This window comes from Nyctibius grandis, chromosome 3 (assembly GCF_013368605.1).
Source record: "Nyctibius grandis isolate bNycGra1 chromosome 3, bNycGra1.pri, whole genome shotgun sequence".
In the NCBI taxonomy this organism is placed as follows: domain Eukaryota; kingdom Metazoa; phylum Chordata; class Aves; order Nyctibiiformes; family Nyctibiidae; genus Nyctibius; species Nyctibius grandis.
Window position 1 is genome coordinate 40717787 of NC_090660.1, and position 20177 is coordinate 40737963.

Genomic DNA, 20177 nt, shown 5'->3' on the forward strand with positions numbered 1-20177 from the left:
TAATTCATAAAATTGAATATATCTGTGATTAAAAAGTTTTGGTATTCAAACCCATTTATTCTCCACATTGTCATTCCCTTTTAAACCGAGAGAGCTTCATTTCAACATAATTTTGTTGTTTACCACCAGGCAGTCACCATATTCATGGGAATTTGGTGATTGTTTGTTATATGATAACATACATTTAATACTGATATGACTTTGTGCCTTGCAAGAGGGGAACTAAGGGCAGTGTACACCCTTGACCACCAGAATAGGAGATTAAAAAGAAAAGTGGGGAAAACCCCAGAATATTCACTCCCATTGATCACAATAAAGGGGGGAATAAGAAATCAGATCACATAGGGTAAGAAAGTGGAACCAGAAACAGTATGCCTTTTATTTCAAGTCCTAGCTGTTATTACCACTATGGCATATGGAAAAGATAAGGAAGTGTAATCAGAACACACTGAAGAGCAACAATTTGTCAACTTCCATCCTACCAACTTCTCCATTCCCAAAAGTGTTCTTCTACTTACCATCCCCTCCTGCATGGTTAATTATAAGATTGTATCATACTTTCATATAAATTATTTGACCATGAAATTTCATACAAAAATTTTCTTCTACGTTTCCCTCTGTGTTACGGAAAACTCAAATTTTTCAGGACTGAATAAGCCATTGACTACTACTATAGAGGCCTGCCTGAAAACCTATGGAAAAAACTTTTTGCTTGACTTCTATAGATTCTAGAAGTTTTTAAAGTTTCAGACATCCTCAGGGTGATTCAAAAATCCTTATTGGAAAGAAAATGTGTTTTCATTCTTCTCTGTTCTTACTGGAAGTGATTTTTGTGTTGTAAATGGCTATGGTATAATAAGCAACTTACACAAGAATGTATTTACATATGCTAATGTAAAGTAATTAAGTTGTCCACCCCTTTCTAGATTACCTTCTACCTCCTCCAAACTTAAATATAAATCTAAAATGAAAAAAAAAAATGTTGCTGCATTCTGTTGAAATATTTAAGAGTACAGCAAGGACACAGATTTTGCATTTTCTATTGTTTATTTCTAAGCTAACACAGTTTGAAAAGTTACTGTACGCATTTGAAGAACAAAGAAGAAAAGAGTTTGCTATGAATTAAAAGGGCTGACCAGTTCTTCAGAAACTGCCAGTGAAGATAATATAACTGTTACAGAATACAGTGAACAAGAAAATGAAGTCTTGTCTGTATTTAGCTGGAGACAAGAACAAGTTTAACCTTTTCAGGTGATTAAAATCACCCCTTTTTTGTTCAATCACTTCTTCTGTATTTATGAATTTTGAAAGGGGAAAAACAGGAGAAAAATATTTTCTATCCTATTAGATATATTTTGTACATAAGCTTCAGATACATACAATCCATATTAGGACTCATTTGTTTAACTCACTGCTGCTTTATTCTATATATTTAAAATAAAATACTGTTGAATTTGTCCCTTCAGCTGAACTAGCAGTAGAGAAACTGAAAACATCTACTCTACTTTTAGGATCTCTGTTAAATTCCTGTGTGTTAACTGACTGAACAATAGCACAATTTGTCTCTCTAATAACCATAGGGTGGATAACGCTCTATCAAGTCCAGAAAAGATTCTTGTTGACTACACAAGGAGTTAGCCTGGGACCTTTGACTGGCTGTCTTTTTAAATTTCAGGTAGCGGCTACAGGGATGCTTTTAAAATACATTTCATGACCCTCTTCAAAGAAGTGTTTTCTGTCAGTCCATTGGGAGTATTTATTCACTAAAATTCCTGGAGCTTGGCAAGCATAAAAACATGGTATTAAATGTAGAAACTTTCATTTTCATCTCATCAAAAAAAAACCCTGAATTGAATACTAATTATATAAAATAAAATAAAGGTTGCTTGTCACAATCACATTAAGCCAGCAAGATTATGGTATATTTATAAAAATAAAACCTGTTTGTTTAACACGTAAGTATTAAACATTTATTAGCTATTGGTTTTACGGTATTGAGTTTCTTAAAAAGAAAAAATATAAGAAGAAAAAAAAGCTGGGACAAAAGAAGAGAAAATTAAGTTTTACTTCATTGTACACACACGAAAAAAAATAGACGAAGTAGTTCCCCTCTCCCTAAAGTCATGTAGGTGTGCAGTCAAAGATTCCCTTTTAAGTGACAGGTGATGATCTTCAGAAAATACAACGCTTCCTCCTAAATAAGATAACCCAAACACAGTGAAGAGTAGGCACTTAGAAAGGCATTTGTTTTATTTTGGTGTTATCTTTCCATCTCACTATATGTTGTGATTGCTCAAATATGTTGGATATTCCTCAAGACAAACACTAACATCTGCTCTTACAACCCTTTCCCAAGCAGAGATATTAATGATTTCAGTGGAGATGTTCCCCAGGGAATGACTTCACACTTGGGGCCAGGATGAAGTTAGATAATTCGGGGCCTGATCTACAATGTGTGGAAATCCAGCAGAATTGAGAAATGTTCACCAACACTTCAGAACTGGTCTCATCTTGCATCATTCAGAGTAACAAGAGTTTTTGTTGCTGACTTCAATCACAGCAATATCTGGGCTGGCATTAGGCATAAAGTTAAACCTGTTACGGGATTTCCCTCACTCACAAGAGCACCTCTCCTGGTTTTGGTGGGATTACGTATATGATAAAGACAAGCAGAGCTGGCCTTTAGAAGACAAATTTCAAAACCTTAAAATCAATATTGTTAAATTGGAAGCATGAATTTCCCTTTTTTCTTGCAAAATCTCACCTGGCTGTAAATTCAAGTGTGGAAATAATCTCCATTTTGGGAGATTAACACCATATCAGCAACAATGCCTGATCCATCTTTTACCTCCTTTTTCTAATGCCAATACAATTATGAGCTCAAGAAAATGTTCTTTGTTGCACCATAAAAGAATTGTTTTTCTCTTTCCACTGCACCTCTTTTCATGGTCAATATACTCTTAGATGTATTAAGAATAAAGTTTCGAAATATTAAAAACAAAGTTAGCAACAGAGGTGTGTAAGGATGAGAACTTCTGTTTATTTTATGTCGTGACAGTGCCATCGGCTGTAGTTTTCGTCTCTCTTTTCTTATTAGTAGATGGGTGTTACTTAGCTCCCCTAGATGAACAATATCATTTGTGTGACATGCTGATTGTTGTCACTTGAAAAGCAGGGCGTTTAACTTTTAACCATACTGGCGTCTCTAAAAAGGTCTGTCTCTCAGACAAATAACCCAACAAGCACAGCTATTTATCAAATTATCTTTAAAATTCTAGTTCTGCAAGATTCTTTTTGTACAATTGTTGGCAAACATGCATTTCAATGCACATACAGAAAAAAAATCACTTAATATTAGTTGATATGTTATTATCTCTTCTTCTCCCTTATGACTGCAAATCTGGAAGTCTGCATTCAAAATACAGTTTGGTTTACTGATTTTTGTACTATTCAGTGGTATCTACAGGTTATGTAATTCACCTGACAATGTTGGTTATTATTTGTACCTCTTAGCTCAAAGAATAGGGCATGCTGATTAGTGATTGTAGCTTTTGAATGGTACAGAATTATTAAAATATAATACAGACTTGGTGATAAGCCAGTCACGAATTCGGTCAAATTTTGATTGCTGGTATTATTTTGTGAAGTCATTGGCATACTGTCATCTCTCATTTTGCTTACCAGTAAAACTATCAACAATGTCACCAACCACAATGAATGGAGTAGATATTGAAAAATAATAATACAAAATGTTCTGCAAAAGCACTGCATATGCCTGGGTTAGTTAAACAAATAGTTAGCTGTTTCATCATTAAGTTGGTGTTTGACAATAAATGTTGGTTTAAGTTGTATGAACATATTTCTGGTGATAATAGCCCAGAGGAAAGTGACTGTCATATTTCTAGTAGAGGACAATAGCCATGAAATCTCACATCGCCCCATGTGATTTTGGCTTCCTGCAAGACCGCAGTGTGGAACCACAGGCTGAGGTTTTGCCCCACTGGCTTTCAGTACTTATGAGCAGTATAGAGTCAGTCAAGCCTGGAAGTCATCAGGATCTAGGCTGCATTCATGGCACTGCTTACCCAACTTTTCCTCTGTCTTGGTCTTCTGCTCTGTGAAGTAAGGCTGCAATTCTCACTGCTTCTACAGAGTATGGACAAACTGCAGAAAAATAGAATTTTAATCACTTAAAAAAATTACAGGAACTGTCTGGCTGCTGATTCCCACTCTGTAGTGAGAGAGTGATTTTTCTTGTCTAGTGAGAGGTGTAAAGTGGTTGGCTTGAACCCACTTCGCTTTTGAAGCTGTCTGTCTCCAGTAATTATAGAAGGAAGCCAAATTATAGCTTTGAACAATGCATCTTACTTGTAACAAGGAGAGGTGAATTCTACTCAATTCATTTACGCAAAATGATCTTAGAGTTTTAGAAAGAAAGTAATCTTTTTCATGCCTTTGAGAAACATGTAGTATTATTAGAAAAATAATATTTTCCTTCTGCAAAGCGATGTGGTTGTAAAAGAAATGGGAAGGTATTTTCTAATTCTTGAGAATTTATTTATATAATTCTTTTAAAAATGAGACAAAGTAAGTCTAATACATTTCAAATGAAAACATCAAAGCAATCCTGAAGGGAGTGGTCTAGAAAAAAGTAATTCTTCTCTTATTACGATAAAGTTGCCAAAAAGGGCTATATTTCAAAAAATCACATGTTCAAACTTCCAAAACTTGTCAGTATCATTGATAAGATGTCAAGCATGCAGTCATTTCCTCTTTCTCTCTTTCTCCCAAATACCTGTAGATACACAAACATGCACACAGAGCAACTGCTTTGCTGCCCCCACCTTCAGTAAACTAATTCTTCCAGTCCCAGTCTTGGCACTCAGCCATAATGCACTAGCAAGGTTCACCCAAGAAATGTGCTCATGCTGCTTTCTCACATAACACTCATGCGAGGCACCTCAGAGAAGAAAATTATAAGGTTTCAGACAGGCTTGGGAAGTGCCTGCACACTAAGAGTATGAACCACTTGCTCTTAGGTGCATAATGAACAAACCAGCAAAAAGAACACATATCCCCCATGCAGATTTGGAAAAAAACCCTTGTAGGTCAGTAAACCAATTAAATGCCACTAAACTAATACAATGACGTACAAGGAGACAGCTCTGTTCCTCCACCTTGCAGGGACTCAGCTGAAGGAGAAATAAATCATGAGTTGAGTGTTTTCATGATGTTCATTTCTAGCTGCTGTGAGGAAGGCAGTGACATATTGTTTTAGTCTTGTTAGTTGTTCTGACTGTACTGAAATTAGTAGACTGTTTTGTGTGTATGTTCATATTTTCTCCTTTAGTCTCATGATATAGTGTGATTAAATGTGTTTTTCTTAAAAAAAATCAACGTGGTCCTTTTTTGGAAGTGTAATAACAGTAAAGTGTAAAAAGTTACAAAATACATCAAACAGCATGAGTGAACAATTTCATCTACAACTGCACACTTTTATGACTTATTCAATTGCTTCTGATTATCACAGTGTCTCATTTCCACTGTTTCTCTCAAGTCCAATGACACAAAAGCGTGTTCTGCTCAGTCCTGGGCTTGGGTGCTCACAGCAAGCACTCAGTGACAGGCCATTCTCAGCTGCTCCTGGCCCCCAATAATTAGCCTGCTATGGCAGCTACCTCTTGTGGTTTTGCCTATGAGAGACATTTGACACAGCAGACATCAGAGGATTTTTCAGGAGGCTCTTGTGGCGTCCGAATGGCTCTTAATTAACCACTTAGGTATCCTCGTTCACTCTCCTGCTTGGCACTTTCCAAATGGTAGGGGTTGTACTGTGGATCTAAACACTGGGGAAGCATGCTATCAAAAGATCTTGTAAATGAAGGCTTGTGTAAATTATTTTTAATGATTCCCTCCTGGCACATCATTATGTTTGTAGTTACACACAGGCACTTCAGAGATGGCTCATCTTCCGTAAGGTCAGCTGCAGGACCACCATAACTAGCTGCAGTCAGTAAATGGCTTATTAATTAGCACAGTGATTTTACATTGCTAAGAGCTCTGATGTATGGAGCTAGAATTGTAATTGTGTAGGATCGAAATAATAAGCCATCTCAGGGCTCCTTATGCAAATTGCCATATTATAAAATCATTACCTATCTAAACACTGAGTTTTAATAAGAATTACAATGATGAATTTTATGATAATTGACACTCAAATTTTAATCTCTTGGATTTTTAACATTTTGGTGGTTAAAGTGTGTTTCTAATTAAATATTGCTTAAAATGCAAAGGATTGTTTAACAATTCTATTCAGTTCTTCTAGTTCAAATCAGGTTATTCTCTTTGGTCATAGAAGATGGGCCTTCTTAGAAATAGGTATATGACATTATGTATTACTTGCACAGTAAGATGTTTAATCTTTCTTTTTTTTTAACAATTATTATTTTTATGGCAGTGTACTGTCAACTGTAAGACAGAGCATAGTGCGTGTCATTGGGTCTGACTTCTATAATAAAAATGTCCCAAAATAAGGAATTAAAATCTAGGGAAGATTTTGAATGCTAATGACATTTAATAGATTTTTCCTTCTTTATATGTAATTCCAAAGGGTTTAAACAGAACTCTAATAGTTTTAATCTTAGAAATGCATGCAAAGTTAACAAATTTCAAATTACCATTTATAGCATAGTACAAAATACCTAAAACTGATAGATATTAAAATTTCACAATTTATTTGCAGTCAGATTTTATTTACATATTACAATATTTGTTTATTTTACAACATTTTTCTTCTGTGGAAATAACTACTTTGAAGTTGATGCATCAGCAACAAATCTGGAAAAGGGTATTTTGGGTAGAGGCACAAACCATCAGTCTGAATAAACCTCATCTCATTGCCTACCATAAGATCTTACAATGCTCAGAAATTCTCCAAAGAACAGCAAACCAAACACATTGGCTTGTTAGCACAATAAACAGAAAATTCTGGAAACCGGAAAAGTTTTCTCCTATGAATTGATCATTCCAATACAGAAAAGAGTATGGCATTGAGGAAATAGTCTAGGTCAAAAGAAAAGCAGAAAATTGTTTAAAGAATGGCTGTACCAAATCAGACTAGAAGTCCATCTGAAACAAAAATCTTTCTCCAGCAATGACCAAAAATGTGTGCCTTCACAAGAGTATTTCTATGTTATTCTCCTGAGCAGACTTCAAGTCCCTGACTACTTGCAGCTCAGGAACCATTCTGAGACAAATATGGTTTCTCTCTATTAGCATTCCTCAACACACTTCTTCCATGAAATTCACCTATTGTCCTTGAAATCTTGTAAACCTTTAATACCCACAATTTCCTTTAGCAAGGAGTTCCTCAGATCTACCAGTTATTGCATCTCTGTTTGTGTGCTTTGAACATGGCTCCTCTAAATTTCATTGGATAGATTCCTGTATTTGTTTTGAAAAAGTAAAAGAACAACAAATTCTTATCCAGACCCTCCATGCTGCCAATGATTTTGCAGACAATAGAAAAATATGGTGATTCTTATAGAAGCTAAGACTGCAAATAGTATAATAATATACAAAGCCCCATAATCACTGTTCAGATTTTAAGAAAAATTACTGCGATCTTTCCAGTCTTACATAAGGTCATTTTATACTGAGTGGATACAATTTGCAGATACTTGAAGTAATTAAAATGCATCACTAAGTATCTATGGTATTCCCAAAGTACTGAAAAATGGAAATATTGTGAGACCTGAAATACTCACCTATTCCTATAACTTTTGGCTGCTATCTCAAATGAACGATAATACCAAAATAGCATGTCCTGAATCTTTCTGCCAAGTTGTTTCATTGGGGACATTGGGAGAATATTCAAATTGACATTTGAAAGCAAAATTTATAGACCAAAAGTGATTATTTGAGATTTTCCATGATTCAGAAATTTCATGTAAAAAGCCTAAATAAAAAATGTGAAAATTATAATTAAAGTTCCACTGTTAATAACCATCTATTGTCCTTCTTATAGTTAACCATTTGAGAAACTATCTTCATGCTGATCTACCATTGAAAGGAGGTGAAAGAATTATCACAGAATCATAGAATCATAGACTGGTTTGGGTTGGAAGGGACCTTAAAGATCATCTAGTTCCAACCCCCCTGCCATGGGTAGGGAGACCTTGCACTAGACCAGGTTGCTCAAAGCCCCATCCAACCTGACCTTAAACACTGTCAGGGAGGGGGCATCCACAGCTTCTCTGGGCAACCTGTTCCAGTGTCTCACCACCCTCACAGGAAAGAATTTCTTCCTCATATCTAATCTAAATCTACCCTCTTGCATTTTAAAACCATTCTTCCTCGTTCTGTCACTACTTGCCCTTGTAAAAAGCCCCTCTCCCACTTTCCTGTAGGCCCCCTTCAGGTACTGGAAGGTTGCTATGAGGTCTTCCCGGAGCCTTCTCTTCTCCAGGCTGAAGAGCCCCAACTCTCTCAGCCTGTCTTCATAGGAGAGGTGCTCCAGCTCTCTGATCATCTTCGTGGCCCTCCTCTGGACTTGCTCCAACAGCTCCATGTCCTTCTTATGTTGTGGGCCCCAGAGCTGAACACAGAACTGCAGGTGGGGTCCCACGAGAGCAGAGGAGAAGGGGAGAATCACCTCCCTCGACCTGCCGGCCATGCTGCTTTTGATGCAGCCCAGGATACAGTTGGCTTTCTGGGCTGCAAATGCACATTGCTGGCTCATGTTGAGCTTCTCATCAACCGTCACCCCCAAATCCTCCTCAGGGCTTCTCTCAATCCATTCTCTGTCCAGCGTGTATTTGTGCTTGGTATTGCCCAGACCCACGTGCATGACCTTGCACTTGGCCTTGTGGAACTTCATACGGTTTGCACAGGCCCACCTCTCAAGCCTGTCAAGGTCCCTCTGGATGGCATCCCTTCCCTCCAGCGTGTTGACTGCACCACAGAGCTTGGTGTCATCGGCAAACTTGCTGAGGGTGCACTCAATCCCACTGTCCATGTCTCTGACAAAGATGTTAAACAGCACCAGTCCCAATAGTGACCAGTGACCGGTGATGAGGAAAGCCACTCGTCACTGGTCTCCACTTGGACATCAATCCATTGACTGCAACTCTTTGAGTGTGACCACCCAACCAATTCCTTATCCACTGAGTAGTCCATCCATCAAATCAATGTCTCTCCAATTTAGACAAGGGTGTTATGCGGGACAGTGTCAAATGCTTTACACAAATCTGGGTAGATGAATCTATGATGCCTAATTAATGGAGATGGACAGTCACCATCTGGTTTCCCTGTTTTTACTTTTAATTGTGTTGCAAAACTAGTAGAATACTCCTTCACGTTACAATGTGTTACCTGCAGTGACCACTCACGGACTTCTCATTCTTCGCAGAGCCATGAAGATGATTAAGGGAGTGGAACATCTCCCTTATGAGGAGAGGCTGAGGGAGCTGGGTCTCTTTAGCTTAGAGAAGAGGAGACTGAGGGGTGACCTCATTCATGTTTATAAATATGTAAAGGGCAAGTGTCATGAGGATGGAGCCAGGCTCTTCTCAGTGACATCCATTGATAGGACAAGGGGCAATGGGTGCAAGCTGGAACACAGGAGGTTCCACATAAATATGAGGAAAAACTTCTTTACAGTGAGGGTAACTGAACACTGGAACAGGCTGCCCAGAGAGGTTGTGGAGTCTCCTTCTCTGGAGACGTTCAAAACCCGCCTGGACGCGTTCCTGTGTGATATGATCTAGGTAATCCCACTCCGGCAGGGGGATTGGACTAGATGATCTTTCGAGGTCCCTTCCAATCCCTAACATTCTGTGATTCTGCGATCTGCCAAGTGTCTTTCTTCCACCATAAGTCAAGCCTACAATAGCCATGGCCATGAAAAATAATTAGAACAAGGGCAAAGCTAAACTAGGCTGTTTACACCTCAGCACACACCCTACTGTGGGCTGACGTTCACTGCGAGACATGCAATGTGATAAAATCAACAGCACAGTAATGTAGGATCTTTATTCTACATCACAATAATTTGTACATCTTTTTCTTAGAATTCCTACACTTCCAGTAAAGTACATGCAAATTCAATATAATATGTACATCTACAAAGCAATCTTTGACATATATATTAGCTCATGATTATCTAATTGAATTGGACTACATTTCTATATCCACTTCTAAATGAATTTATGGGAGATAATGCTTATACAGATGGCCCAGTTATATGACTGGGAAAAGGCCAAACAGTAAAGAAAAAGCTTATATCCAGATCTCATCAATTTGTTAACGAAAACAGAGAGCACATCTGTTAGTTTTGTCACTAAGTCTGGATTCGGCCAAGGACAAAAGTTACTGCACGTGGCCCCATATGAAAACAGGGAATTTTACAATTCAGTGAATGGTGACAGAATTCTAAATTGACAAGATTCATAGGCTCCTGGAAATAAATATTATCAGACTGGAAAAAGGGTTAAGGAGGATTTCAACACATACTCTACACACAAGTCTTTCTTTTAAAGAAGTAAATCTAGCTTTCATATCTGAATCTTTAAAGAGGTAGTTCTCGCATGAAACTGCATTTCTCTTCGTGCACACATATATATTATGCATAAAAGCTTGTTCCAAGTTGCAACTGAGTGGGGCTAAATCTTGGTGGTTTTTTATGTTATATTAGATAATTTACAGAATTCTGAATGGCACTGAACTACAAAGTTTCATTCATACTTTTTTTCCTAAGTAGGTCTTGAAGTTTTATTTTAAGAAGAGTCTGCCTCGACCTTATGTTTTGACAGATATAAAGTATTACTTAGGAAGGGGCAGAAAAAGCATGGTAATTCACTTTAAACTAAAATGCATACAATTGCTGTTACACTTTAATGACTGCATTTGGCAGAGAGGAATGATTAAAACAAAGCCAGACAGCTACCAAACTGTCTTTTCTATGTTTTTGCTAGTTTAAATCTGCTTTACAGGCATCCAATGATACAGTCTCTTTACAATCTTTTAAACATTCCTCTGTGATTTTTGGTATGCTGTGCACACCAGAATGCTATCAACATCTGCTAATTTCTGTCCATTAAATGTATTATCATAACACACAAGCGTGATGTTTTATTTGTATGGCTGAAATGAGACTTATGACCCATAATCCATCATCTTCCTGTCATATTTTTATATGTTGTCTATTTGATCCCCGGGACAATTTAGAAAGTGTAAAACAAAAGTCTGCTTAAGTTATAGACCAGCTGCTGAAGTGTCCAGCTGAAGAAGTCGTTGTGCTTTATTTTTGCTGAATCTAGCAGGAGTTGCTCATTCTAAGCCAAGCATAATACAACATGGATGTCCCCAGAAGCTTACAGTAGAACTACTATGTCTAAACTTTCTAGCAGGCATTTTTTTCTGAAAATATCATGTTGCAACAGACAATGATTACAAAACATGGATTCAGTTAAAATAAAAAAAGGAAAACTTCAATAAATATTGGAACTTGTTTTGCATTTGATTAAAAAAAAATCCTCATGGATATTGCATGGGTAAAAATAAGAAAAAATAATTTTGGGAGTTGTGTTTTTTTAAAAAATGAATTATAAAATTTTAGTTTAAATCACTGCCTTTTTTGAGAGTCTATTATTCTTTTCATTTTAAAATGCAGTTATCTGGAGCTTAAAATTATTTTTAAAACTTTAGCATAATGTATGACTGCACAAGAAGTAGATATATTTTATTGTATCTTCATAAACATCTGACTGGCCATTTTAAGTCTACCATGATGAATAAATAAAGTTTAAGAATTTGATTTGCTGTATAGACCAAGGTCTTTTGCAACCAAACCTTGGCTGTCACCATTTAACCTTCTAGTTGTACAGGATTCCATACCAGTGGGTAGTCTAATATATGATACATGCAGCCATACCTACACACATTTTGTAAATTGAGGGTGGAGTTTCAGAGCTGATTTTGAATTTTCCTTACTTAAGAAAAAAAAATCCTTGTAACACAATCTTGTACCTCTATTTTCAATATTATCAATATATAATCATGGTAGATATTCATATGTAAGAGAAGAATAGATCTCACCTTTTTAATACGATAGAATCATAGAATCATAGAATTGTTTTGGTTGGAAAGGACCTTTAAGATCATCGAGTCCAGCCATTAACCTAACACTACCAAGTCCACCACGAAACCATATCCCTAAGCACCACATCTACTCAATCTAGTAGAAATGGAAGAAGAGTGAGAAGAAAATAATTTCATTTTGTCTTACTCCACATGACACTCAAGTGCCCAATCAGCATGAACTGTAAACAAACACTCATAAAAGAGTAAATAAATATGAAAGGAGATCATAGCTTGGAAATTGAGAGATATATATAGTAACTTGGTCATGTCCATCCATCTTACATCTCCTACAAGAGAGAGAAAGAGAAAGAACATCCATCTTTAGAAATACATGCAGTACACAGAATCACAGAATCACAGAATGACACAGAATCACAGAATGTTAGGGATTGGAAGGGACCTTGAAAGATCATCTAGTCCAATCCCCCTGCCAGAGCAGGATTGCCTAGACCATATCACACAGGAACGCGTCCAGGCGGGTTTTGAATGTCTCCAGAGAAGGAGACTCCACAACCTCTGTGGGCAGCCTGTTCCAGTGTTCGGTCACCCTCATCGTAAAGAAGTTTTTCCTCATATTTATGTGGAACCTTCTGTGTTCCAGCTTGCACCCATTGCCCCTTGTCCTGTCAAGGGATGTCACTGAGAAGAGCCTGGCTCCATCCTCATGACACTTGCCCTTTACATATTTATAAACATGAATGAGGTCACCCCTCAGTCTCCTCTTCTCTAAGCTAAAGAGACCCAGCTCCCTCAGCCTCTCCTCATAAGGGAGATGTTCCACTCCCTTAATCATCTTCGTGGCTCTGCGCTGGACTCTCTCTAGCAGTTCCCTGTCCTTCTTGAACTGAGGGGCCCAGAACTGGACACAATATTTGAGGGGGAGGAGAACCTCTCTTGACCTGCTGACCACACCCCTTCTAATACACCCCAGGATGCCATTGGCCTTCTTGGCCACAAGGACACACTGCTGGCTCATGGTCATCCTGCTGTCCACTAGGACCCCCCAGGTCCCTTTCCCCTACGCTGGTCTCCAACAGGTCTGTCCCCAACTTGTACTGGTACATGGGGTTGTTCTTGCCCAGATGCAGGACTCTACACTTGCCCTTCTTATATTTCATTAAATTTCTCCCCGCCCAACTCTCCAGCCTGTCCAGGTCTCTCTGAATGGCTGCGCAGCCTTCCCTTGTGTCAGCCACCCCTCCCAGTTTTGTGTCATCAGCGAACTTGCTGACAGTGCACTCTATTCCCTCATCCAAGTCATTAATGAATATATTGAATAGTACTGGTCCCAGTACCGACCCTTGAGGGACTCCGCTAGACACAGACCTCCAACTGAACTCTGTCCCATTGACCACCACTCTCTGGCTTCTTTCCTTCAGCCAGTTCACAATCCACCTCACTACCCGATCATCCAGACCACACTTCCTCAGTTTAGTTGCGACGATGCTGTGGGAGACCGTGTCAAACGCTTTACTGAAATCGAGATAGACCACATCCACAGCTTTACCATCATCTATCCACCGGGTTACATCCTCATAAAAGGCTATCAAGTTGGTTAAGCATGACTTCCCCTTGGTGAAGCCATGCTGAGTGCCCCTAATGATCCCCCTATCCTTGATGTGCCTAGAGACAGCACCAAGGACAAGTTGTTCCATCACCTTTCCGGGGATGGAGGTGAGGCTGACCGGTCTATAGTTACCCGGGTCCTCCTTCTTGCCCTTTTTGAAGACTGGAGTGACATTCGCTTTCCTCCAGTCCTCAGGCACCTCTCCCGTTGCCCACGACTTACCAAAGATGATGGAGAGTGGCCTGGCAATGACTTCCGCCAGCTCCCTCAGCACCCGCGGGTGCATCCCATCAGGGCCCATGGATTTATGGACGTCCAGATTGCTTAATTGGTCCCTGACCCAGCCCTCATCTACCAAGACAGTTTCCTCCTCTATCCTGACTTCTTCTGGGGCCGCAGGGGTCCGGGGCTCCTCAGGACAGCCTCCAGCAGTATAGACAGAGGCAAAGAAGGCATTCAGTAACTCCGCCTTCTTTTTATCCTCTGTCTCCAGGGCCCCCACCTCATTCATCAGTGGGCCTACATTGCCTCTAGTGTTGGCTTTACCTGCAATGTATTTGAAGAAGCCCTTTCTGTTGTCCTTGACCTCTCTTGCAAGGTTTAATTCCAAGGAGGCCTTAGCTTTCCTAGTTGCCTCCCTACATCCTCTGACAACAGACTTATATTCCTCCCAAGTGGCCAGCCCCTCCTTCCATGATCTGTACACCCTCTTCTTCCACTTGAGTTTGCCCAGCAGTTCCCTGTTTAACCATGCAGGTCTCCTGCTACCCTTCCTTGACTTCCTACCTGCGGGGATGCTCTGATCTTGAGCTCGGAAGAAGCAGTCCTTGAATGCTAACCAACTATCTTGGGCCCCCTTACCTTCTAGTACCCTGCCCCATGGGATTTCCCCTAGCAATTGCTTGAAAAGGCCAAAGTTGGCCCTCCTGAAGTCCAGGGTTGTGATTCTGCTAGCTATTCTGGTCCTGCCACATGAGATCCTGAACTCTACCATCTCATGGTCACTACAACCAAGGCTGCCCTCAACCTTCACCTCTTCAACCAGACCCTCCTTGTTAGTGAGGATAAGATCCAGCAGCGCTCCTCTCCTAGTTGGCTCATCCACCATTTGCATCAGAAAGTTATCATCAATGCACTGGAGGAACCTCCTGGACTGAGGATGGCTGGCTGAGTAGGCCTCCCAGCAAATATCAGGGTAGTTGAAATCCCCCACAACAACCAGACCCTGTAATTGCGAGACTGCTCTCAGCTGCCTGTAGAAGGCTTCATCACCCTCCTCATCCTGATCCGGTGGCCTGTAATAGACACCCACAACAGTATCACCCCTGCCAGCCTGCCCCTTAATTCGCACCCACAAACTCTCAACTCGCTCCTGATCCGCCTCTGGACAGAACTCAATACATTCTAGCTGCTCACTCACATAAAGAGCAACTCCACCACCTCTCCTTAGTGGCCTGTCTTTCCTGAACAAGACATAGCCATCCATGACCACATTCCAGTCATGCGAGGCGTCCCACCAAGTCTCTGTGATTGCCACTAAATCATAGCCCCCTGACCGAACATGGATTTCTAACTCCTCCTGTTTATTCCCCATGCTGCGCGCATTGGTGTACAGGCATTTCAGGGAGCGAGCTGAGCACACCGATTTCACCCCAGGGGGATGGGAGGCCTCCTGGTCGACCTCAACACTAGAGCGTTGCCCCAGTGGTGCAAGCCCAGCTACTACCCCATCCCCCTTCGAATCTAGTTTAAAGCTCTCCGAATGAGCCCTAATGAATTAATTGTAAAAAATGAACAAATGAATTAATTGTAAAAAATCTTGTGGGCATGAAGGGTGTGTCTTGGAAGAGGGGGAAGGCTGAGTCACAATCTTTGTGAAGTGTTAGAAGCACAAACTTTGCTAGAAGCAACCAAAAAGACTGACTAGTTAGAATAACCTAGGATTTATTTATTTATTTATTTATAATCAGGGGTTTTTTTAGTAGGGAAAATTATTGTTTTATTCCTTACTCTTGCCTATGAACTAAGCCAGCATGGAATGACCTGATAAACATGATGTTTCATGCCCAAAGGAGTGAAGATCAATAAGGGGCACTCAACTGGTCAGACTCTTTATACAGATCAAGAAGTAACAAGAATCTTCAAGGTACTCCTAAAGTGGGCTGAGTGTATCCTGATAATACTGGGGGCCAGTCCTCTGGTGAGTGTTCTCGCTTGGGAGTGTTTGCCAGAGCCTTCTGGCAAGCAGAACAGCAGAGCAAAAGCCTTAGACTTGAAGGTGGTTATAACTCATCAAGTTCTTGTAGAAGCCTGGCAAACACATCTTTTCCCTACCTTCATGATCAGCATTATCACTATAATTGACATCAGAAAGGTATTTTCCCCAGAAAATTAGTGAGGACCTTCAGTTTGCTTACCCTCGTGCTTCAGCTCATCTTACTTTAGGCCACCTTATAAGTCCGCTGCCATTCCCTGTCTGTACCTCATGCGTTGATGATGACAGTCTCTTGCTCAGCACATACAGAACACAACAGGCCAGTAAGTAGGAATTTTGTTCTTCATTCTGATTTACTGAATATAGCACAGGTGTGTCAGAAAGAATATATAGGTGTCTCTAGGAGGAAAATAAATACCCATGATTATGCAAAGTAAATAAAGAAAACCTTTTGGAATCGGACATTTTTAAACCTAGTTCTTTTAAAACAGAAACCCACTACCACCAGTCCAAATTTGTAGTTTTCTAGGTTTTTTGTTGTAGCTTGTGTTTTGGTAAGAATTAAAGAACCAGATGAACACAAACTCTCTTATGTGTTCCTGCAGCAAGTTCCCCATCCAATATTAGGAGGACACAATCCACCACAGATTTCTCAAATGCCAGCTTCAGATATCTGTTTCTGTGCTTCTCTTTGCTACATGTTTCTTGTTCACACAGCTAGGACAACTTGGAGATGTTCCTTTTCTAGGCAAGCACCAGCAGCAGCGTGGGAGAAACACTGTTGGTTTTCCATTTACCACTACGATACACTGTCATCATCTTATTGAAGAACTGGAGGGTGTTTCTAATATGTTCTATGACTTTGTCAGTGATAACTAATTTCCTGAAACAAGGAAAAGGCATTTCTGCAACTTGTACCTTTCTCTTACTGAAGTCTGACAATAAAAAAAATGAAGGTGTTTAAGCTACTAAAAGAAGTCCCAGAGAATCTTCAAAATAGGAAGCATTAGCAAAGGAAATACAGAGGTCATTGCCAGCAGTCCTAGCAAGCCTTTGCTTGATTGTGATGTTAGCAGTCCTAGCAAGCCTTTGCTTGATTGTGATGTTAGCAGTCCTAGCATAACTTTGCTTGATAGTGACTGTTAAAAACAAGGGGACAACTCAAAAGATCACATAAGATGGCAGCTGAGGACTGTAATGTCATGTTCATGTAAGTGACTGACCTGTAGTGCAAAAACAATTTTACCTAAGTTTGAGGGAAAAAAAAAAACCAAACCACTCAGTGATCTTCAAGAAACTGTGTTATTTTCATAGAAGGCTAGTTTTTCTATCTAAATTTTAAGAGGTTAAAAAATAGATTCTACACAGGAACTGGCTGCAAGTTTAATTATCCACTCCAAATACTTTCTTCCTAATGAGCCAATCTTTTCTCACAAGTCAGTTCTATCTTGACTGTTTTTGCTGCTGTTTTCTGCACTCTCTCTAATTTCTCAATATCTTCATGGAATGGAGATGCCCAGAACTCCACACAGAATTCCAAACAGCACAGAGCAAATGTTGACTCTTAATGTGATGTTTCTTGCACCTCAATTAGAATTCACTGTTAGTTTTGCATGTAACTACTCTGCAAATTCATTTATATAATTATGCACCAGCATTCATGCTTTATGTTTCTCTCCTGTCTATTTCTACGTTGTTTCCTAGTGTTTCAAATCATTGTTGTATTTTTTGTCTTTGAATTCTAGTTCTGCCCAGCTTTGCTTGCTTTAAAAAAAATAATTACTGGGACCTTACATTTACTATTGCTATTATATTCTACAAGGCCTTGCATTGAAATCACTCTAATTGTTCACCTATGTTACATACATTTGTAAATTCTGATTTTCACAACACTTCAGCAGAAGGGATTGCTTATGTGACCAACTTTCTCTGAAGACCAGAATATTAATATGTTAAGACCCCTGTTTTTAGGATGAAGGTCCAAAGGTGTGGGGGGAGATTAAGCCAAGGTGATACATCTGTGTAAAAGACTGCTTTGGCCCATCTGCCTTCAGATTTCAAAATTCATATTACCACTGTACGCATCTGATGTTGCTGCCAACACATCTTGCTTTGCCGTTCCTAATGAAGTTAACACAGGTTTTATTCACAGACATTTGTGTGCCCTCTTTGGCACTGATGCCTATTCGAAGCAAAAAGATCTAAGGAGATAGCTGATGGGTTGTACTCAGTCAGGCATTTTCTTTTGGGTGACCATAGCATGTTTACCTGAGCAAGTGTAAAAACAATGAAAAAAAATGTTCCTCTCCTCACAATACAATTTATCCTAGAGCTATGTGGGTGTTTATACATCCTTCTCTGATCTGTGAGTCTGGCCCATCAGAGACAGGTTTTCATTATGAGGATGTCCCTATGTTACCACATTCTGCAGGTTTTTGCACTTTTTCAGCTTGTGATACCACTTCACATGCAATCATATGTGAAGAATTTACTCTTCCATTGGTCATGCCATCTGCACACTGTTGTCATCTCCAGGATCATGTACATAAAACCTCTGCATGGCTTTTATTTGGCAAGTAGTTTAATTCCATGATGACTTCACACTTGCTCAGTGAGTTTGTAAAAGCCATGCCAGCCTCCTGCTTTCCAATCAGTGCTGAATATGATCAGTCAAAACAGTTCCACGATAAACAAGTCTTTGAACCTCTGGAAGGGTTTTTCTTTTTCTTGTGACTAGACACTAAGGATATCTAACAGAGCACACAAACTGGTGTGTGTTTATTTACTAGTGTATATAAAAAAAGTTACACTAAGAAAATAGCCAGGCTTCAAGTCTTTAATTTCACCTCTATTGAAAAATTGACCCATAGAACCCTGTATTTTCAGGAAAGAGCCATTCTGAGACTATTTTTTAACAAGCTTTAAAGGATTAGGATTATTTAAGGGGAAGAAACTTCCTGATCTATTTTTTTCCCAATTTCTCTAGTAGTATTGTAGATATTACAGTAAAGACATTTAAATGTAGTAGTTCCTTACACAGTGTACTACTGGCATTCAGTGAGTAATAATATTAAAAAGAATAATGTCTGAAGATACTATTATTCAAGAGTTTTCAGGACTTCCAGTCCTATTATGAAGTGTTTTGTATTTTCTAACACATCTTGTGGCTTTATTTATTAGATTGCTTAATGCCAAACTTGTGATAAGTATTGTGAAGTAGCAAAACAATAGTTGATGTTTAATGAAAGAACTGCAAATCCATTGGCACAGACTAAGGAGTGCTGCTTGGTTCATGATGCATCCTGTGATACCTTTCCTTCACACAGTCAAATAATTTCTTCTTCTGGATTATATGACTGTCTTTTCTAGCATTTACAATGCATAATAGAACACATGTTTTATCCTCCTAGAAGTGACTAATCTGTGGAACATGGAGTGCTCTTACTCGTATGTATGTATCTGTGGATGTATAATACCAGCTGTATCTGGGTAGCAAAAATCACCTTGTGATACAGTACCAGGTAAGTTAGCATAGAACAAGAAAATTGGTTAAAGATCTTTTTAAATCTCATTCTTGGCTCTAATGAAATTTTTCTATTTTCTTCTCTCTGTGAATAATTAATTAAAAAACCTTTCTGCATTTTCTTGCCTAACTAAATGTGCTAGTGTTATATTTTTCCTAGCATGACTTCATTTTGTAATCCTTTTGCATACAGTTCTGACCACTGCAAATGTTTCTTGCTTCCACCACTTGCAAATATAATCCTTTATGTTTTTGAACTGTACTTAACAGAGTTTATTTATTTATTACGAGGTGGAAGAAGTGATAAAATATACCAGAGAAGAACATAGATGCAAAAGAGAAAACCTGCTGTTGCCAAGATATGTTATTGTGTGTTTTAACCAACCACAGATTTACAATTATAACAAAAGTATACAGGAATTTCCTTGACCATCCCTAGTAGGATAACAGATAGGGAGTTATTTAAATTAAATTGGAATAATTATTATAAGATAGGTTTCATTATATATATAAATATAAAACACAACACCACAGATTGTTTTAAAGTGGTTGTCCCAGGGGCTTCAGAAAGACTGAATGATGAAGAAGAAAAAAAAGAAAAAGGGCTTGGAATGAGTCCCAAGAGAGCACTTTTGAGTGCATTCGGTTTTTATATTATTACATTATATTAAACATGTTGAAGAAACGATGAAGACTTGTGAACTTGTGACAAAAGTAAGGTGAAGAGATCT